This window comes from Myzus persicae, unplaced genomic scaffold, assembly GCF_001856785.1.
Source record: "Myzus persicae strain clone G006 unplaced genomic scaffold, MPER_G0061.0, whole genome shotgun sequence".
NCBI classification, from domain to species: Eukaryota; Metazoa; Arthropoda; class Insecta; order Hemiptera; family Aphididae; genus Myzus; species Myzus persicae.
The window spans coordinates 433,801-458,053 of NW_019101069.1; the positions used below are offsets into that span (position 1 = coordinate 433,801).

General features: G+C 36.3%; 1 protein-coding gene across 1 annotated transcript in view; it reads left to right on the forward strand.

The window, feature by feature from the left end:
* The first annotated feature begins 1,481 nt into the window (after positions 1 to 1,481).
* Positions 1,482 to 24,253, forward strand: part of LOC111027595 (SLIT and NTRK-like protein 5) — a 34,171-nt gene continuing 11,399 nt past the window's right edge. The window contains exon 1 of the mRNA XM_022305997.1: positions 1,482 to 1,913. The gene's annotated coding sequence lies outside the window, so the exon portion shown is untranslated. The remainder of the gene's footprint in view (positions 1,914 to 24,253) is intronic.

The window sequence follows — 24,253 nt, forward strand, 5'->3', positions numbered from 1 at the left end:
CAAGGGCGACGAGCTGGCCGACCGCCTATCGTAAGTAGAGTACCTATCGATACTGCAGGAATATAATTCTGCAAACGCATTATACGGAACGGGCTGGGCATATTGTTGTATTATGTCACGACGTTCGGCTTATATTATCGTATACATCGTATGCACGTGCGTAATAAATTGTTATTCGCTGCGATATTCCAGATAATGGGAACAATAATAACGCAATAATATCGACTACCATCAGCCAGCATTCGGCCGCCATATATAATAATATATTATTATGATCTTCAGTGGCGTAACTATGTGTATAATAGGAAGCGGGAGGAGACAAAGGGGAGTACAGCGGCACCCAAGTTTCAAACACTTATATTATTGGGCACCCGCTATTGATATAATATAATATGTTCTGGCTGCAGTTATTGATTTTTTTTTGTCTCGTATGCCGATCAAAAATGAGTTTAATTTTAACAAAAAAATGTTTTCTTAGTCGTGATTACCGAGTTTTTTCTATCATAATATACTCAAATTATCTCGCCTACATTTTCCAAAATTCAAAATATGTCAGCATAACACTATAATATATTTTATAAGTATATACGAGTTAAAGAGAAAACGAATTTGTTCACTCCGATTCCTTCCGCTGTGCATTCACCCAATGCGGTAAATTATCCCGCCTACTGTTTCCAAAATTCAAAAATGTCAGTAAACGCTATAATATTTTAGTATACGAATTAAATGGAAAACGAATTGTTCACTCCGATTCTCCTTTCATTGTGCATTCACCCAGTGCTCGAGTCTAAAATTGTCGCCCCCGGGCCGAAACGCCGAAGTTACAATCATATTATAATATGTGTGTATAGAATAATATGATAATGATAAGAGCTGCAAGTCGCGCGCAGAGCTCTATACACGCGGGCGGCAGAGTGTCGTGGTGTGGCGGTGGCTCTCTCGAGGGGTTCGCGAGTTTTGATGGCTTAGCCGCTTTAAGGTCCTTCCCTTCGCAGTCCTCCCCCCCCATCAACCACACACACACACACACACACACACACACACACCGATCGCGCGGGGTCCGGATGCTGCGCCGCCGGAGAGTCGTAATAATGTATTATATCACTGACGACGAGGGCCGACCAGGGCCGACGACAACACGCTCCCGTCGTGGCAACACTGCCGGCCGACGGACTTGCGAAGCCCCCCCGCAGAACGCGCGTTTTTTTCCGTACAGCTTCGACGGCATACTGGTAAGTGGTAACGACGACGGCGACGACGAGCCCAGGAGAAAGGCGGCGGCGGCGGCGGCCGTCGTCTTCAACCGCCGTCGTTACCGCCGCCGCCACCGTCGCGCGTCGTCGTCGTCGTCGTCGTCGTCGTCGTCGTCGTTGCGAGGCAGCTGCTGCCGCTGCACCGCCCGCCCGTCCGTCCATCTGCCCGCCGCCGCCGCCGCCGCGATTGTATGCGCGCCGTTGTTGTCGGTAGCCGCCGCCGCCGTCGTCGTACTCTCTCGCGAGCGCCTCGCGCATTACCGCTACGGTACGCTCGACGATCAGTTTAGTCAGCTCGGCCGCACAAGCCTGTCGTCGTCTTCGTCTTTGCAGTCGCACTCATCGTCGTCGTCGTAGTCGTCGTCGACCGGTGTTTTGAATTTCGCCTCTGCTCTCGAAAAAACATCGATCCCATAGTAATATTTATACATTTTTTTTTTTTTTTTTGTCTCAATCGCAACAGACTGGTACGTGCCATTCACCCCACATGCGTTTTCCGTCGTATTTTCTCGTATTATTCACGCGGTATAATATACTAGAATAACCGCCCTCCGGCACCGTTATCATATAATATCCGTCGCGGGCAAGCTGCGAAGACATATCGAGGATCGCGCAGCCAGAGATATTGGCCTCTTGGTGGGCATATTCCGTGTGACTACGGTAAGGACGACTATACCTTTATTGCTATAACTATCATTATAAGAAAGCTGTAATTTTTTAGATATCCATCGCGAAAAATGTATTGTAGAGGAGAATAACTTACCTAATAGTACATGTTTATATCTAGGTATTAAATAGTATAATTCTATGAGTCGATACAATTTTATAATTCAATATCATTAATAATATAATTCAGAAAATATTAAAGCCAATAAAATATTATTTATACGCTTTCTGGGCATATTTTTTATCAAAAATATTAAAAATGAAAATGGTTTTGAAGAACGTCTTGACTAAATGCTGAGAACATTTTATTCGAAAAATTAGACTTTTCATAATACTTCGAAAATAATTGCACTAAGCTTAGTCTCCAACAGACCATCCGCATATATTATCATGGTTTTATTTGAAATAAATGTTTTCTGTAATCAAACGTAACTACGTTAGCTTTTCAAGGAATTTTCAAAATACTGAAAAAATAAAAAAATACTTCAATGACTAACTGGCTTTAGTTTTTGTGACTTTTGAATCAATGTTATGTCCCGGAAAAATATCTAAGTATCTAATATATTGTGTAAAAAAAATGATAAAGCTGTTTTAACTTGTATTCACACTAAACAGTAAACAGTCTTATGGGAATATGAGCTGATAAGTCATTTTTAGGTAACTGATTAATTGCTAATACAATTTAACATCAAAAATACAATGCACATTATAAAGAGACCTTGTTTTGAAAATTGAGTTACTTTTTAAATGTCTTTATGCAAAATATTTTTAAAAATAAAAATTGTTTTTACATATTTTAGTAGATTGATTTTAATAACAAAGTCAAAGTGATTAAAATTTAAGACCTCATAAAAAATATTTTTTTCACATAAAACATTGATAATAGAGTAGAACTTTTCATTGAATTTGTATGGAATATGAGTATTGATGTTTGTTGCATAATATACACAAAACAGCTCTATAGAAAAATGCTCGGAAAAATGTAAACATTATTTTAATTCACCAATATTTTATTATACAATGTGTTTAAAGACGAAGTCATATAAAGTTTTATCTGTTCAAATTAAAAAAAAAATTCTCAATTTTCGTCAAATTAAATTAATTTTTATAAAATATTCCAAAAAACCAAGCAATTCATAATTTTCTGGTAAAAAAATGTCAGCATTTGTTACGAAATTAAATAACACACAAGCTCAATATAAATAAGTTATTCTACGTATTTAAAGTTGAAGAAACTTTTATTTCTAATTCTATTATTGCAAGGCTTAACACTATGGATATATATTAATGAATTAGTCCATTTAAAACAGTTTTCAGTTAACAAATACTTGATTAATAATTTACAAAATGTGCTACGAACTTCATCGGCTTTCATCAAAACTCGTTTTACTAATACTTTTAACAATAAATATCTGAACATTTTGCACGATTAATTAAACGTTCCGTATTTTCCACGTTGGTCATATATTTTGTAATCAATTAAAATTCGATTGTTTTCAGTTCAATGTCATGTCTAGTAGGAGTATCTTTTTTTTGCATTGTTCTCGTACATATTGTATTTCCTCCAGATTGCCACGATTTATTGCGTCAACGGTATTTTGTATATTATTTATTTTATATCACCAACTAGTGCAAAATGTATTTATTTAATTTCATGAGCATAAAAAATAAATTTGTTTATTATATAGGAACCCAGTATAAAACCAACTCATACATTTTGTTTAGCTAAACCGATTTCAGTATTTTACTGAACTATCTGTGAGAACGTAGGTACAGAAAATTGGGTATCTCTATGTCCCGGGGGTGCGTAAAATGCATATAAACTACGAATATAGTGGTTTACCTACCCGTACATATTTCTTACTTATTTATTATTATTATTTTTATTTATTGAAAACGTTCTGAAAGAGTTTTGCAAAACCGATTCCTTTCGAACAATCGCTTCCTTTTCCAGCCATAATCTACAACAGTAATATTATTATTTTTAATCCATACAATTCATTGTTTTATATAACAACCAGAAGATGATACTTTGTGATTATAGGATCGATATATTATAGTTTTGTGGTTATCCCAGATTGACTACATAGTAATATCTCGTGGATAATATATAATACATGACCTGTACAAATCGTAGGCACAAGATATTTTTCGATCTATTCACAGTTATTAAGTATTATTGCCCCACGTTCGGTCCAGTGTTTGAAATTATGAGATGATATGGTAGTTGAGAGGCAAGTTCACTTTGGTTCTCGTCACGTCCGATATCTTGGAAATCCGGTTATAATACAAGCGATTGACCACAAATTGTAACTACAAAAATTATGCATACCTATCCAATTAAAAATTAAATTAAAAACATATACGCACTAACCAAAAAAAAGAAAAAAATCGATAGCTAGTGTTATTATTATTATTATTATTATTTTTTTGTTATTATTATTATTATTATTATTATTATTATTATTATTATTGTTATTATTATTATTATTATTATTATAATTATCATTATTATTATTATTGTTCTAATTCTAAATGGATTGTATTCGAAGACAAGTAGATGCTGATATCAATATGTTGAGAAAAATTCCCTATAGTACCGACTATGGCATGGTGTATTCCCTGGGACTGTATACGTATATAAAGCTAAAACGGTATTAACAAACAAAACAAAAAGCACGTATACAGCTATCAGCTGGGAATACACTAGAGGCAGAGTCATTAGGTTAGATACCTATATATATTTTGTACAACGGTTGTAACATATTAGGTTTTGTTGTACGTATATGCTACAGTGGACTTTAGAATATAGCTTATAAAATAGTGACCCAGATCCCACGAGGAACCTCCAGCACTATTACTATATTTAAAGGATTCGTCAGACTTTAAATACCTTTTTGTGAAATGTACTTTGTTGGGAAATGTGTATGAACCATTTTTGAGGAAAACCAATATTGTGTCGATATGTACACCACAGCCATCTCATGGGCATTCTTTTGTAATATGTGTTCATAAACTACCTATATACCTATACATAGCATTACTGATGATATTGTTGTGCTATTAGTATGATAGCATCGAGAATTGGTGAACCAATGAAGTACCCAAATAGGTATCTAATTTCCATTAAAATTGTTACGACTTTCGTTTATAAATGTTAACCACTCCATCGGGTATACGCTAGTACTTAGCCTTTTTCATGCAATTTTAGCCATACGGCAATACATATAATTATTTATTATTATTATTATTGTTCTTATTACTACTATTATTATACTATACATATTTACAATATTTGAGTTTTAAAATTAAATCGTTGTTAGTTAATCTACCAACCAGTTCGATTTTTGTAAATAAATTACATTATTTTTTGTTTGAAAAATTGTTTCTGTGCCAAAGACCGGCGAGCGACGTTGTAAAATATTACAACAGAGTAAACGTATTATCTTTCATTAGGGTGCAATGCAATTATTCAATTTGTATATAAAGCAACAGCAAGTTCAATATTAAACATAATCTGAGAAATTAATTACATCGATATTCGGTTTATGGTCATAGCCAGTACATAATCCATTAATACTGTCATTCCCAACATCACAAACTCGTAATTTAATAACATTTTGGTTATCGAGCCATTTCCATCTGACAGATACAATTACCGTACACATAAGCGCGTATCCTATTATTCAGTAATTCAATGTTATAACATAATAAATCAAATTGTTTCAAGTAACATACATCAGTATCGTCAATCGTAGGTTAAGTTGTTGAATGTTATTAATATTTGCATACAATATGTATATAGCTTTAAAAAAAAATCACTTTTACGATTTATTATTATATTTTATTTAATAATCGTATATTACTTTTAAAGTTATGGTATTTTTTGTTTCTTTTAAAAAAATTGACTTGAAATGTATACTTCGACTCTTCTAGATTGCCAGGAAGTGTGTAGTTTTTACTAAACCTACCTACTAGGTACAGTATATTTACATGCTTACTAAATTGCTCGTCATTTAAACTTGTTTAAATCAAAACATTGAATTTTGCTTTCCATGCATTCAAAATTAAATATTCTTGATGTATAAAAACAATACTTCCTATACTTGAAAATACATGTTTGGCTCTGTATTTGACGGACGATATATGGGCATAATTTTAATGTCGGTGCGCTTGGAGTTTAAATTAGTATACCAAATGTATATTACGTTACAACCTGAGTATTTTTATATTGTATATTTATATTTTTAGTAATATTTTTATATTTTTATATTATAATATTTTATTATTAGTCTATAACATATAATAATTTTATATATTTTCTTAAATATAATAATCATTACAGTAAGTACTAATGAAAGTTTTTTTTTTTTATTGAACAAAACGCTTCAACGGCAATAGTTATTAACGTACAGTTATTTAATTACATACCTATAATGAAAGCCTTGTAAATTATAAAACGGCTGTGTATTCGATAATAAAATAAAAAGTTTATACTTGAAAGTCAAGATTATAAGTTTTGATTAAAGTCATGATTCAACTTACTTGTATATGCTAATATTTGTAAATAAAAACGTGATATTTACAAAATATGGTACAAGACTTGGTATCCCTCCGTGTTTTTAAGGGTAGACTACTTTATATTATCCTTATTGATTTTTTTTTCACTATTTCATTCTTTATTTTGAAAAATGGTCGTTGCAAGTGGCGTCGTAGCCTTTGGGTGACGTTTTGCGCGATGGTATTAATGGAGCTTGGCTGATCGGATAGCAAAGAGCATATACAACTCACCCGCGACATAATATCCAATAGAGTCGTGTGTTCAGTGTCCGAAATAGGGGTTTGACGAAAATCTTATACTGCTGCGGAACGTATCAACTATCCACGTATAGTATCCAATGGCAACGTGAAATATAAATTATGTCTATTGCATGTAGTGAAACGCGGGTGTTCTAGAAAATTTCAGAGGACATCCAAAATCTACCATTCACCCCCTCGGCGTGAAAATATAGAAAGAATAATTAAAACTCATTAATTGTACAACAACAAAAAAATGTGATGTATTATTAAACATTTTAAAAAGGAACATCACATGTTATATTTTGTGTGAGCGTGTGTGTTTGTGTGTGTGTATAGCTGCGCAGTACCTACTCTTGAATTATGTAAATATTTTATAATTACCGTAAAATTTAACGATGACTATATATACAATGACAACTACACACACATTTATATAAACACCCCACATACACATACATACAAACACCCCGCCGTTTACCGTCATTTTACAGAGAACGCATTAAGTGCACAACGAAATAAAAAAAAAAACTAAAAATTACACTTGCGTTCCTTCACTTAGAAATAATATATACAAAAGAAGGTCTCGCTTTGAGCGCTGCGCGCGAAGGGTAATAATTAATACAGCAAAAAAATGTGAAAAAAAATTTCTGGAAAAGGCTATGAAAACTTACATTTTGCTGCTGCTTTTACACAAAAGACATTTTTAGAAAGGCTACCTATTACAAAATATATAATATATACGTATGTATATGAGGAACAGTGTGCATGGTACTATGATAAAATATATATATCATTATTTTATAATGAAATATATGTGTATTTGATTGAGTGTGTGTGTGAGGGTGCGTGAGTATGTTTTTTTAGTTATGAGGGCGTAAATACAATAATTCACGTGATTTAGGGTCGACTAATCCCCTCTGGAGCGATTATTATGTTTTAAATATATTGCGAATTTAAATAGGACAATACCATTTTTTGGCCATTGGTTAATGGTCCGGTTAACAAAACCTTCTGTTTATTATTGATATGCTCTTGGATTTTGCTCGTTTTGACGTTGCCTACGGATTTATTTTCATATTTTACACTATTAATAATACGCATCACTGTCAAAAATCGTAACGTTTATTTCAATACCTCCACAAATATCAAATATATTTTCTACATTGGGATGCGGGTTAGATTATCATAATGTTATAACTTCTATATTACAACTTATATTATATAACTTCTAGTAAAACAAAAAAAATACTTTTCATTTAATTTCACATAAATACATTTAAATTATATATAATACAAATGTGTGTGTCTGAGATAGAATATGTTTTGAAGTTTAACGCCCGTATATATCAGGGAAAAGGTTGTGCAGGGCGAGCGAGCTTACTGCAAAGGATGTGTGTGACAGCGGTTAGCTCCAAACTTTCGAACCCAGCTTAGACGTTATTGAGTTTTAAAAGTATTTGACCGAATAAACATTTTACCAGAAATGTAGAAAAAAATTGAAACTGGCTGTAGAGAACTTTTGAGTATTAAAACCAAATGTCCAAAATATTATGCTAAAAAAAATACAATCCGCCCGGGTGTTTTGTACGCTTTTGTGACATGCCTTCTATTCCATCATAATAATCTGTGTTGACGTGCATTATATACACTCGAATAAACGTTTGTACAACAAACCACATATATCCAAGGCATTCGAATAGTTCAAATTGTTGAAATATCATCACCCATTTATGTATTTATAATGATTATAAATTATAATATCATTATACTCATGTGATTGTACTTGGCGTCATTTTTCACCTAACGATTTTAGTGCAGCTATGCGATATTTCAATAAGAATTTTTAGTTTATCGCAAAATTTGTCCTCGTTTCTTCTTTTAAATAAAAATTTTGAGATAATATTATTTCTGGTAATATGTATGACGAATCTTTACCCACGTCTCGGGTAATACCTGCAACAATTGCTCCAACCGATCGAAATTGGTTCGATATCACACTCTGCCCACTCCAGTTCTCGTTCAGTATAAAGAAAACATGTGTAATTGCGTAAGTACCGAATATACCGATGAAAAATGTATAAAGTCCATTAAAAAATAAAAAGATGGCCGCTTTAGTGGCTCTGGGCTAGTGCTGAACGACACCCGAGGGACCGACCATAACGCCGCCGCCGGACCGGCTCTCTATCACTCTCTGCCGTGTTCTTATAACCATGTTCGGGAATCCCATTCGGTAAAAAATTATTTTCACATTTCGGTAAACGATATTATATGTAGTTATGGTGCCGGGGCGAACCCCACCAACCCCTTCTCCGATCCCTTAGAAAATCCTGCAGGAATAACGTTATCGGTTTGGTGGCCATCCCACGTATACATACATATAGGTACCCGTATGGAGCCGTCCGTGTAGATACAGATCGTAGGTTTATAATGCTTAACTATTTATTTACCATCATTGCATTCGATCATCGGTTCGTTTACTGTCGACGTCTTATATATGTATTTATTTATGCAAAAACTAAAACTCGCGGATGACGGCGCCGACGACAATATGATTCGCTCTTTGTTTTAAACGAAATACGGACATAATCCACAGGGCGGCGTGCATTATAATGTACATAAATAAGTAATGCGAAACCTTTGAGTTTGCGTTTAAAAAGTTAGACCACCGCTTTATGGCTGTGGGTAGTCGTTTTTTTTTTTTAATTTTTCTTTTCACTAAAACTTTTAGACTACTGCGTTGTCGTCGCCGTCGCACCTCATTTAACTTAAATTTTTTTTTAATCACGTTTCGGGTCGTTTCCTCCACGCAGTTGTCCCCTTGTGTAAGAACACGATTTTGACGAATATTAAAAACGTTTCACTATGGTGGTCGTTGTGGTGCTCATTCGCGTCTATCTCGCTATCACAATATATATGGCACGCCGCAGAGTCGTGGAATCCACGCGAGAAATTCCGTTCGGATTACGCGACACTATTATACGTGCTTTACCTTATCATATTATATTACGCTTACCCACGATATAATATATGTTTTACTATTATTTTGCATATCATTATATTATAACTTGGTATAAACGCATAAAGTTATACTCGTTCAACGAGGATATAGAATAAAAAAAACTCTTGTTTTTATTATGTGTATGTATAGTATTAAAAATAGGTATCTAGTGAAAAATGTCACGTGCTGCTGCTGTTAGGCCACGGAACGAAAGGACGGAGGGGTGAACGACTTAAAAACGACGGACGGAATAAACTCGGTTCTGCGGAAAGCCTTTATGACGTCGCGTGTAATGTCCCACAAAAATGTGAGCGCGCAGGGAACAAATAATTATATACACAGAGTCTACTCCTACACCGCCTCTTTGTCATTCTCCGCTGCAGCTGCTTAAAACTCCCCTAGTACACGCGCACACTCATACACATACACACACACACACACACACACACATATAGGAAGTAATCAACAACTTGATGATTGTGTGCGTATATGCATGTATGAACGAGATTATGAAGTGTATACGCGATCGGCCACTGAGTGTGTACAGTGGAGCCTATGATTGGATGTAGTAATACAAGACCATATTATACGGTATACTATTCTATTATACAAGACCACGGTCCGTGGGGTGGCATTAATGTATTTCATAAAACAAGATTTTCCTCAAAAAATAGATCAAAAACTAAAACTGTTAGCCGCACGCACGTTCGAGTAGGTGTAACTATAATCGAATTAATTCTCCACCGCTCGCCCGATTGTACTCCCACCGTCCTATTATACTTTGCAAGCTAAAATAAATATCGCTTTTAATCAGCGACGGCGAACGCGGACGAGTTTCAAGTAAATCAAATTTGTTGGGACAACGATGGCTGTTTCCACGAGTGTACCCGCCCCGTGCCGTCTAAATTGATTGTTGATTAAATACCTAAAGGTACGCCGCCGACTCCACCACCACCAAAAACGCCACCATCTCGTTGTCACTCCGCCTACAATGAACAAAAAAAATATAAATTAATATAACAATACCTACATTATTTATTATTATTATGATATTATTAATATTCAGTAATACGTTTGGATATTGATAATGTAATCCTCTGTGATATTTTACCGATGTGACGTTAAATTATTATTATTTCGGTTAACTGTTTCGCCAAGGTAATTAATTGTGTACACTTAGTCGCTTTTCACGATGAAACATCGTTCCGAATTAGCGCTTAATTTTTTTTCCGCAGTTAATATAATACCGTATAATAATAATTAATAATAACCTTCTTCACGGGATATAAATATAATTAAAGACCAACCGTTCCACTCCTCCACTCCCACCAACCGTGAAGTTATAATCGGGTTTATATCGCTTATTGTTGATGGTTGTGTCGACGGTCAATGTATACTATGTATAATATATTATATATATTATTAAAACGTTGTTCTTTCGTACCAAGTCGTCTAGCTGATTATGAACTGTTATTTATTGTTGTTGTCATCTTTGTACAGTATCTTAAAACAACCTCCGGATAAAACGGGTGTAGTCCAGCTGCCCCCTCAAATTAACCTTTTTTTATACCAATAAGCTAAAAAAAAATTTAACCTACCAATTGCACTTAAAACGGTTCATCGACTACCCTCGCGTGCTATCCCTATTTTAATGGTTAGCAATTGCATTATCAACTTAGCTTAAATAATATTATACTTCACATCAAGTATATTTGAAATTGTTTGTATTTTAACATTTTAAAAACTACATGGGATTCGATTATCGCTCAAAATTAGTTTAACATTTAAAAATATTCCTGTCGTTTCAAGGCAAGTAAAACACGAGGTTACACAATAAGATACAAAAATCTTTTCTTTTTTCTCATTTGGGGGGCGGTGTGTAATAAATTGTAATTTTTAATATTTAATTTATAATGATTCGTAAATAAAGTCATTTAATTGAAATGTAATATTATTAATATTAATCAAATATTTTAGTCTGTTATGTTTGTATGTAATCGTTATTTTCTGTTTCTTTTTGTTATTTTCTTATAAAATCTTAGAATTATTAAAAATATTTTCTTGAAAATGCTACCCAAATACGAATCTTATAAACGCATCCCATATTTAGGTATGGTCTATGTTATATCGATCGTATACTTATGTGGTTTTCACTACAGATTGATGAACCTTTTGCTTCGAAAAAGTGAATACCGCAAAGTGATTACCTAACAACATCGAAAATGTAAGACTATATTATTATTGTATAAACCTACGTAACCAGTTACGTTTTTCTAGGAGGGCAATTTCAAGTTGATTGACCTACAAAACGCTGAGTCTGAGTGCAATTAATATTTAATAAATTTCTTATCAATAGAAATTATCTTTCTTTTCGTTTTAGGCGCCCGATAAACAGGCTATACAGGCCTATAACAATATTATTTTTACCGTAAATCGTCAACGCGTCGAAAATTTTAAAATCACAATAAAACAGCCAGCAATTATTTTCATTTTTAGCTCGTCAGTGGGTGGTTTGACAAAAACACACATACCGGATATATTAACATTACCGTCACTAAATATACAGTGGCAATAAGAGCGGTCAGTGTTGCACGCGGTTTTACAGAACTCAGTTTAGCAAAGGGCTGCACGTATTTAGAAAAGTTGACGCCGGGGGCAACAGATAAACTGCCTTAAAAGTGGTTTTAAATTTTAATAGTACCTACCAAATTAGGATTTTTGTTTTCTTTATTGTATTCTCTTCGCAATATGATCTACTCATTATAGGTAGGCATACAATATTATAATACACTAAATGGTAAAAGAATATTGCCGCTCCCCGAAAAGTGCCGCCGGCGAAAATTGTCAATCCAACCCCACCACCCACCTACCCACCCATACTAAAATGCACTAAACATGGACCCGCGTGTATAATAGTAACAGTGACCGTGTTTGTCGTCGACGCTATCGACTTTGCTATCACACCGAGGCGCATGTGCATACATATTATTAAGCGTGTGCATTATATAATATAATAATTATTATACTCTCATATTATAATAATACATTGTGATGCCCATCGTTGCACACATAATGAACTGCGTTTATCGAAAATCGCCACACCCCACAACGTCGATGACGGCGTCAACCCGTCTCAGCAGTTATCATTTTGTGTATTCGGCTTAAACCCGTCATTATCGCCTTCTATAATGCGTTTGTGTATAATACTGCAAATAATCGAATGTCCGGCGCCATATTGTACATACCTATGTATATATATTTATGTACATATATTATATTTGTCTGTGCGTTATGTCGTGCGGTACGAGTGTATATGCATTATTATTATGCACAATGGTAATAATTAGGGATTAAGCGTGAAAATCAACGCTCAAACGTCTCGAAGAATACGTGCGGCGCGCGCTCACGATTTCCGCACGCCCGCGCGACCTATACCCTCGCCTTTCGTGTATATGTATGGTCCATATTTTTTATAACCGACACCGGAGTATAGGTATAAGGTACTCGCGAACAGCGCTTACACGAGCAAACCAAAGTGTACACCGTAAATGCGATACGTGTACGATATCATTCTCTCTTAGGTATACGCGTTGTATAAATAATAGTATAATATTACAATGTGCGGTGTGAAGTTATTCTACACTAGCCGACCGTCGGCGTCACGAATTTCTCCACATTATCATAATATAATATTATGCCTACTACAACACGCCGCGTGATGCGTATTTACAGATAAAATGTGGCTTTTATATTTTGACATGAAGGATTTTCGGGACACCCCTCCGCACGGTTAATATTATATATGAAATCGCGTGCGCGGCTCGCCCGTCACACCTATATATGAGTATAAAATATTATGGCGTGCATCATAATGTGCGCGTCGTATTATGTACATACAACGTAGGACATGTATGGTGGTGTTCGTTTTGACACGGAAAAGCAGAGGCGGAGGACGAGAATTCGGGAAGGATAAAAATGACCCCCCCCCCACCTATAATAGTAATATAGCCAGAAATATCGCTCGCGAAGGGTTAACGCTAAACCGTTTCGCTTCTGCGACGGGTAAACACGCATAATACCTACGTATATAATAATACATAATATTCGATCCGAGTACCAGGTTTTCTGCAGTGTAGTGTCCCCGTGTGTATAGTAATAAGTGCGTGCACGAGAATACAATACTACTCTACCATGTACGGATGTCACTTTATATCTGTCATACGCGTATAAGACCTACCACCGACCGAGCGCCACCCCTCAGGATCACGCACCGTCGCGTCGGTTTGGACGAGAGTGAAAATAACACTTTCCGTCCGCGCTGCAGCGTTGGCTTTCGCACGGCGGTCGACCGTGAAAAGTGTCAGCCAAAGTGAAAATTTCTCTTTCCGTGCGATACTTAATGCGGCTCAGCACGCCACCGGTCCGCCGTCGTATATTTTACAATGCACCACAATATGATGATATTCGCGACGTACGCGCACAAAAGCTGCAGCCAGACGTTTGGCTTCCGAAAACCGATTTCGTACAATACGCGCGTCTCTTTATACGTTAAGCATATCGAAAACATTCGTGCATATAATATAGTATTATTGATATTTCGATTTATCGTAGTATCGTTATATACAATGCCCGCGGCGGAAACTCCGATTTCGTCGAGTTTACGTCTTCTTCGTCCCGGCTGCTGTCTGTTGTAATATTCTCCATGTACAATACTGCAATGTATATATTATATACGCACCGGTGCGATTCGCGTTGTTATTATTATTATTATTGTTATTATTATTATTACGCAGAACCCGCAACCGTCCGCCCGATTTCTGTAACCGTACACCGCACACTTCCGCCGGGTCGGGCGGTTAGGTATCGTAGGTATAATAGGTATATACTCGGCGGGCCTACGTACAACCACCCGGACCGCGGTATACGGGCGCGGCGACGTGGGATATGCGTGCGACAGCGTGTGCATATAATATAATAATATCATAATATAATATTATATACGCGTGTGTATATGTCGTGTAAATATAAAATATGCGAGGACGTCTTCTCCGTGCCGCGCGTATATTATGTATATAATAATAATAACACCGTACAATATCGATCTGCTGGGCGCGCACGAAACCGGCACACGGGCGGGTGTGCGTGGTAACTGCGGCGGCGTTAGCGTGCCGCTCGAGCCGAGTTCGGTCCTTGCACCGGAATCGTAACGATATAATTCGCCACAGATCGTCGTCGACGCGCCGTTCAAACACGGCTTACGATATATTTTTCCGCGTTTTCGTCCGTCTATCGTTATTCAAAAAATATATTGTCATTATTATTGCTGCCGCCGTATTATTCGTATTAGATACCTATCGTCACGACGACGTCGTATTATAAAATATAATATAATAATATACTTGATTTTTTTTTTTTTTTTTGTCTAATAATGATTTTACGATATTATATTATTATCATAACACGTCATGACACGTGTGATATCGTTCCGCGTACCGGTGAGATCCGCGAGTGCGCACAACCCGTTTTCGACTCGGGGCGACCTATGTTGAGATGAGTTACAGCGGTGTATAGGACACGTCATGTATATAATATTATATTATGTTATACGAGTAGTGTTGTACAACTGAAACTGAGATCGCGACGTGCGGCCGCGATGTACCACCGCCGGGGAGGTATACACATAATATAATATTTAATGCGGATATATATTATGATTATAATATTATTTTCGATATCAATTTTTTTTTTTCAGCGTACGCCTCGATGATATACGGCCGCGCGTGTATTATATATCACCGAGACCCGTTTCGGACGATTTATCGGTTCGGTTGCGGCATTTGCGACCGCGTTAATAATAATAATAATAATAATAATAATAATAATTATATAATGTATAGCCTGCTACTGCACACACAGCGCAGTATACATGCATTAAAACTATATTATGCTAAATATGCCGAGTGCTCGAGCTAGTTTTAAAAATTGTCCCATCATAATTATTTCCATAATGCGTACAATAGTGTAATGTGCTCGCACTCTAATAATTGGGTTTTAATCCGTAGTACGCAGTGTATACGGCCGCAGCGTGGGTTTATAATGACAATTTATTATTATTACTGTTTTTTTATTATTTTTTTTTTTTTAAATTAGCTTTTTAGTAGTTAAATTATTATTACAGCTCTTCGTGCCGATTTATTATTAATCATCGTTTATGATGTGGCCCCTCTTTTACGGTTAACTGCCGCTGAGTCGGATTTAAGCGCGATTTCTTCGAATTCCTAGTGCGCAGCCAGGTATTATAATATTCTTGTATCCACCTATAATATATACAGTGAATACGGTACCTATATGTACACCTCGTTCCGATCAACGATGATTGAAAACTGTCCGAATGTGGATTTTGTATTATATTATAGACGTATTCGGTATGCATTCTGTAAAAATTATACATAGGTTTCGTAAATGTCGTTGACCGAATGCATACAAAAATCGTGTTTTGTAAGACTGATCGCGATCGCTGAGTCTGGTTCTGATCATCCGACTATGAATATACGTCTACGTTGCTCGCATAATTTTGATGTGGTATAATAATATTGGTATATCATTTAGGTATATTCAAGTATAGGTACAAAAAATTAGGTACCTACTCGATCCAAAATAAAATAATTAAAAACATTTTTTTATCATCAACAACAATAGTTATAAGCTTTCATAAATATCACATTTTTACATTGTAGTGTAGTACTGAACATTTCAATTTTTTTGAGAAAAAAATTGTGTTATGGAGGCTTGTAAATAGACCAATTGCTTCATATAAATTGTCCGGAATGTTAAATTCAAAATAGTATTATTATTTTTATTTATTACTACTATAATAAGTACCTATATTATGTAATAACTAATAGGTACCTAAGTAATATTAGTGTTGTAATGTCTGCATGGGTAATTGATCATGTAATGCAGCGTTTATATAATATTATATTAGGTTGTATATAGTCAACATTCTGCTAAACAGTGTGTCTTACAGAGTGTATTACGAATTCAAAATAGCCGTTTTAGGAACCAATAATCAGTGTTTGTATACTAATTATTATATAATGTTTTACGGAGGGAATAATAATTATTAAACTATATTATGATGATATTAGCTGCCTGATAGAACAGCTATATCGGTGCAGATTTATTACAATAAACTATAATATTATTCACCATTAAGAACATTTTTTTGCTGATTTAACTTTGGTCTTGCGATCCAATTCAATTATTTCAATTTTACGAAATAGATTTATTCATATTATATTATAATATAGACATATATGTACATGCATATTCTATTGTTTTATTTCTATTTTTATTTTTTTTATTGCAATGGATTTTTTTTTTGTATACAACTAATTGGGGAAATGGCATTTTTTAATCAAATTAACATATTAATTAGATATCATAATTAACCAATTATGAAGTGCATGCGTGTGACCACGTATTGTAATTTGTAATATTTTATAAACATGAGATCAAAAAATATATTCATCAAGCCTACAATATTATTTTGCAAGGATTTTTAAATTTATTTTACTACGTGTCGGCGACACCTCGATAATACACGCGGTCGTGTAATCGGTATCGGCGGCGGCGGTGGCGTTTTAATCGGCGGAAGTTTTTATGCGATCTAGAAAAATATTGACATTGCGGTGCAAGACGATCGTATCACCACGTTCGCATCACGTTGACTTACAATGTCTCGGATTTATTATGCGTCACCGGCAGGCCTCGGGAGAAAACGTACGACGAGATGTACCCATGCGCAACTACTTATAAATAAATTACGCTCAGACACGACGTTTTAAAATACACTATACCTACGTGTATAGTAATATTGCATATCCTACTTTAAAATATATGGGGAATAGGTGGTGTACACAGTTTAATATAATATAATGTTTATCTATAATCTATGCACAATGCAGGATACGCAAAGTACCTATTGTAGAACGGTATCTTCCTTAAAAAATTATGATACGATAAGTGATACCATAAGAAGCGTATTCTACATAGCTATTATAATATTGCTCGCTAGTTGTGTGTAGTATCGCGCCTGTGTTAATCGGGCAAGAAAATTAAGTCAGCTGCTCCTAAACGTTTGATGCGATCCGTTTAAATATGACCGGGTTTATATATATATATACATCTATACAATTCGATATTATAATATTATATACGTATATTATTTTTTTTATCTAAATTCGAAGAGCGCACTTGAGTTTTTTACACCACTAACGCGATTATGTCGTCATTGTTTTATATTATGTACCTATGCATATTTGTGTACATTATGATAAAAAAAAAATAATAATGATGATAACACTAGTACCTAATAAATATAATAACAGTAATAATAATAGTACATATTATAATACGACTATATGGATCAACGCAGTGGAATGTCGATAAAAAAATGCGCTTATCCCAAACGCGTTTTATGCACATGTATCTATACGCGTATTGGCGTATTATATAGAACAATAATACAAATAATAATAATAATAATAATAATAATAATAATAATAATACGCGATTGTGAAAAAAAATCCTCTCTGCAAAATCTTGCAGCTGGTGTTTGGCTGGTATTTTCTATAGGTTTTTATATTCCCATACAAACGCCTACTTGGCGTTGGACAACAATGCCCGATATGTGTAATAATATGTGCGAGTGTGTAATGTGTGTGTGTGAGCATATATGTGTAACACATGTTATATATATAAATATAATTGACGGGTCTAAATTTAATTTCGCTCGTAAAGGTGTCGTACACACAAGAGGAAGAGTCTTTTTGTTTGGGCGTTAATTCGGACCGGTGAAAAAAAACCGCATAGGGGATCGAACATTTGGTAAACGTCCAACAGCAGCGCGCCTTAGACGGATTTTGTTTCGTGTCGAAACGTTTCAACTGTTTCGAGGGCTTGAGAGAAAAAAACCACAGAGGCGAAAGAAAAAAATAAACCTGGAAATTACTTCGACTCGCAGCAACTACCTACTTACTGCTTTCGGTCGTTTGACACGTATTCCGCAAAAAAACGATAACGACGACGTCTTGCGTCCAAACGTATATTATAAGACACGCATGTACAGGGGGCACAACTGTGTTTTTCCGCTTTTCCATAAACTCAACGCAGGAAAACGTGAAAAAGCAACATCCGGATAGCGCACCACACCCCGTGTATTTATATTATGCATTCACATTATTTAAAAATATATCAGCCGATCCGCAGCTAAAGCTCCGGCAATATAACGAAATTATTGGATAAACGACAGTTTTCTAAAAGCCGTAATCTCCTCTCGAATTTCTGGGTGGAAAGTTTTAAAACTAATACCAGTCAAAAGAAGCAAACTTGCCGAAGTTTTTGCGAGCCAGCAGTTCTATAGATCAATTTGGACAAACGCTTATAAACGCCGCAAAAGTCGTGAACCGTAAAATTCCATTAGGTTTTAATAACCGCATTCTTCGGTACATTCTTTTCGATTGTCTACTCGTTTTTTTGCGCTGTCGACAAGAAATAAAAATTAAACTAATTTTGTCAATATTTTATTTCAAATCGCGCGTGAAATTGTATTGTATTCCCGCAGGCGTGTTCCCTGTAGTGATTTACCGATTTAGCATTTTGTTTTTCCCTTTAAAATCTATATGCACCAAGCTCGCTATTTTATTTACGTCGTGTAGGCAGTTAATTAAAATAATTTAATTATTGTATCAATAACTGAATAAACTGCAATGCGTACGGTTGCGTTGTGGAATTTTTATACGTCTAAACACGTCATTAACATGGGCGTAGGTATAGAGTTATACAAAAAAAAAAAAATTAATAAAACATTTTGATATTTACATATTTATTAGAATTTATTCGATGTGTTTAAATTAAAACCAATCAAAATTCTTAAGAAATATTATTATTCAGAGTGTGTAAACGTAACACTGTGTAACGCGCCGTTTCGTCATCTCGAAGACTGAATGTTTAAAAAGTATTATAATTAAAACGTTGTGGAACAAAATATATATTTTTTTTCAAACAAAACGAACATCTCATTGATGTCGACGTGTTTTGAAGGGCGAAACCTACCTAATGTCCTTTCTGAAAAACGCCTATGCAAAATCTACTTGACAACGTGGACGACTTTGAAAAAAATGACGTTAGACACATTAATATAATAATGGCGTCGTGTTACGATGATGGATATAATATTCATTCATTACATTCATATATTATCATCGCCATCATCATCATCATCATCATATTATTATTATTATTATTCTCGAGTGGGACGAAAACGACAAACAGTTTAAACAAAACATTTGCGCCGCTCAAACTATTAAATAACAATTAAAAACCATTATTCATCCAGTTTTAAAACCATAGTAATCTCGATTGTTTTTTTCTCGTTCTCGTCGTGGTTGTCATCGTCGCTTCCTGCCGCCACCGTAAAGCGAAAAGAAAACTTTCCTAGCAGGCATGATGTTTTCATGAAAATTATGCCTCGTGGAAGCCAGTAAACAAAAAAAAAAAAAAAACAAAATATAAAACTTTATCGTAAACTTGTAAATGTATAATACGTATTACGATTTCACAATAATAATAGTACACAACACCGCGACGTGAGCGCATTTTACTACGCTTATTTATTATAATTAGTCTGTTGTTGAATCAGATCGATAAAATATTGAACAGCATTAACATACCTATAATTTTAAAATGTTTATTATTATTGGATAGTTGTTTTATAAAAAAAAAACATGTAGGCGTATGTCCCATATAACCTCATCGGTTTTTCATCAAACACTCCATTATTGTAATATTATATATTACACTGCGGGACGATTATTATTATTACCTATAGTCTTCAATGTTCACTTTTCCCTCTCACGTACTATAACCGATTTCGAGGTTGACCGACTTCAACGCGTCGATGACACTTATTATAAACGCACCTACAAGGTCGATTCACTTTGGCCCTATCGTTTTTCTCCTTAAATTCGTATATGTGTTCCAGTGCCGTGCCATTAAGTTATAAAGTGTGTGTGTGTGTGTGTGTGTGAGAGAGAGAGAGGGTGAGAGTGTGTGTATATTGATACACGATATGGCTATCGTAAATTAACAGGAGAGCACATCAAGCAGTTTCGTTAACCCATAATCACATAGAGCTATTCTTGAAACAGGGAAATAAATTTAGGATCACTCGTAAAACAGCGTTAATTTATAGGTAATATTTGACGGAGCGCTTTTTCTCCATATTACGCAACACCTGACGATAATCGTAAAATTGCATAAGCGCTCAGTGGCCGCACACATTAAATTGTGTACATCTATGGCTCGTTTATTAGTTGTCGTGCGTTCATCCAAAGCTACACCCACCCACCGCCCCCCCCCGACCCGAATCCCATGCGGTTCCGTCCATTTTGGTTTGTTGTACCGGAGGGATTTCCAAAAGCTCGAAGAGTATATTTCATTTTCGACAAATTTACTGCGCTGCAGTGGCGTCCGAGGAAAAAACATCGGAACTGTAATGCTCCCCCTCGCCGTCGCCCGATTCGGTGCAGCTGACGTGGCCCGCTTGGTCGTAAAACTCTGAACGCATTTCCCGATTGTTCCGATTTCTGGCGTCGTTTAACAACCGAAATATAAATAATGCACGATAACGTATTGTATATTTTAATGCCAACGACATATTATTATTATCATCCCGATGGTGACTGCGCTGAGTGTGTGGTGGAATTATTATTGTTATATATAATATTTCCATTGTCAGACCTATTCCGCATTGTATATTATGATATCTCGAAAATATTATAATATTATGCACGGGAAACGATCCAGGACACGACTGGATGTTATTATTATGCTCGCAGTCGGGCAAAAGAATTCCAATAACCTCGTGAGACGGATTTATTTATTTTTTTGTCCACAACTGAACCGATCAAAACACGTGACGCCTACATTTTATTACTATCGTATACAGTACCTATATTATATTATACACACGTCGTGAACATATTGTATTTCAAACATGGTTCTCGTCTCCGCGATTTGGCCCCAAACACTCCGAACAGTGCACCGTGTATTTGTACACATTACGATAATAATAATAATAATAATAATCTCGAATACAACAAAACATATGCATTTTCGCGAGTATACGTGTGTGTGTGTGTGTGTTTGGCCGTGCGTGTGTGTTGTTTCGCCTCCGCGGGGGGGGGGGAGCTCTCGGACGCGTATACGTACCCTGAATTTAATAATAATGCAGCTGCCGCCGTCCACCCGCCCGGTCGCTTTAACGCTCGCACGCACTTCCGCGGGGGAGAGTGCAGAGAGCGGGAAGGAGTCGGAGAAAAATAAAAACTCGGTGGCCGGGAGGGCGAGCGGGGGCGGGTTTGCGACTCTGCGGCGAAACGCGCGCACAAACGATGCCCGGCATTAACCGCGATTCCGCCGCGGCCGTTTGCGCGGATCCGGTCACGCCTCCCCTTCCGACCCTGCCGCCCCGTCGCCGACCATATCGCCCATACTATGACCGTGTAAATGCCTTGTGTGTGTGTGTGTGTGTGTGTGTGTGTGTGTGTGTGTGTGTGTGTGCGGCGGCGAGACCCGAAGAGTATAATATTGTATATTATTATTATGCTTTCTGATATTATTCTGACACCCCTCCCCGCGAAGCCGCAAACCCCACCTTTCGGTCGGACACCGATATCATCTAATTTATAATGCAATACAGGTACGACTCTGTATAATAATAACATGTACGCCAGTTGCACATGCGCTTTTTGCGCGCGACGTCGCGTCGTCGTCCCGGCCATCATACTATAATATATATTATACATAATCATATTATGCCGCATCGTTTGTGTTTGTCGTTTTTTTTTTTTCGAGTAAAAAATAATCTCACACCCCCGCCCGTTCGCCGAGACGCGAGTGACATTGACCTCTCGGGTTCACGACATTCAATGATATAATAGTATAATATGGAATATGCACATATAATATTATACTCCTCGTATATAACAGGTACTCGTCGTCGGGGCAATGCAAATAAGGCGATAATCGTTCCGTGACCCGGTATAATAATAATAATATGCGCTCCACATAATATTTTCGCAATATCGCCGGCATACAGTCGATTCACATATTATTATTGCTTGCCCCGTAATACGCGCGTGCATCGGTACCGGCTCTCGTGCACACGAAAGCCGTGTTTTGGTTTCTTGTTTTTTCTCCGGCAAATCGTGTGATATTTATAACACACACACACACGCACACACACACACACACAGCATCATGCACAACATAAGCGAGTGTCTATATAAGACACGGTGTACGCTTATATTAAAACGTGCGTACACAAACACGGTTTTTGTGGGACACCCCACCCCCTTCGTGGCCGCCAATCATATTTTCGTGACGTTTCCGTGCATGACGTATACTAGGCGCAAGCTGCACATGTACGGCGAGAAACTGCAGTCGCTGCAACACGTATATGCACTCGCGGTGTAATATATTACGGCCGGCCGGGTGAGCGCAATAAAATCCTTCTTGCTGCATTCTTGTACAATTTATATTTTATACAATATGTGTGTACGAATAGTATACGTACGCATTGTTATACTGGCACGCGCGTGTGTGTGTGTGTGTGTGTGTGTGTGTGTGTGTGAGTGTGTGCGCTAGTGTAATAATATGCAACCACGACCGTTTATCGTACATCGTGTTTTTTTTTTCCGCAGACCATATTATAGACCACATATACAATATGCCACAAGTATAACGTTATTAAGTTGTTCGATCGTTTCGGCCGATATTGTCGTCGCACACCGGGGCACACTCTTCCGGCCGACCGTTAAATCATAATGTTATATTTTATTTTATAATTTCCTCGTCTTCTACTCGATACATGCCGCCTACAGTGTCTTGCACCTTTATTATATATTGTGCTCGTGCTCCGGTCCTTCGCTCCGCGCGCTCTCGAGCGATTGATTGCACAGCAGCAGCAGCAGCAGCAGCAGCAGCACACAGACCTATTAATTATTTCAATTGGAAAGGTTGAATTATTGTAGAGCCACGTTATTATTATTTTTTTATTATTAATTTATCGACGACACTGCTGTATTCGACCAAACGGTGCAAAAAAAAAAAAATGGTCGTTATTACGACCGTGCGGTTTTATATAATATGGATATTATACCTATAATATACCTACCTAACAATATATACACACCGCGGGCGCATTTATACCTGCAGCTGCTCAATATAGTTGCAGCGTGCACACGGAATCTAAACTGCAGATCGCCGCGGGCGGGTCTCGAGCAAAATAAATGTATAAGTACTGTACTTTTGGGTTACGACGACCGACCGAGAGCTTTTTTCGCCGACCCACTGGATGTACGCACATATACGGCAAGTGTATATAATTGCGTCTAAATGAAAACGGAATAAATTTTTTAGAAAAAGGTGCGCTTATATGCATATATGTATATATATATATATGATATTATGA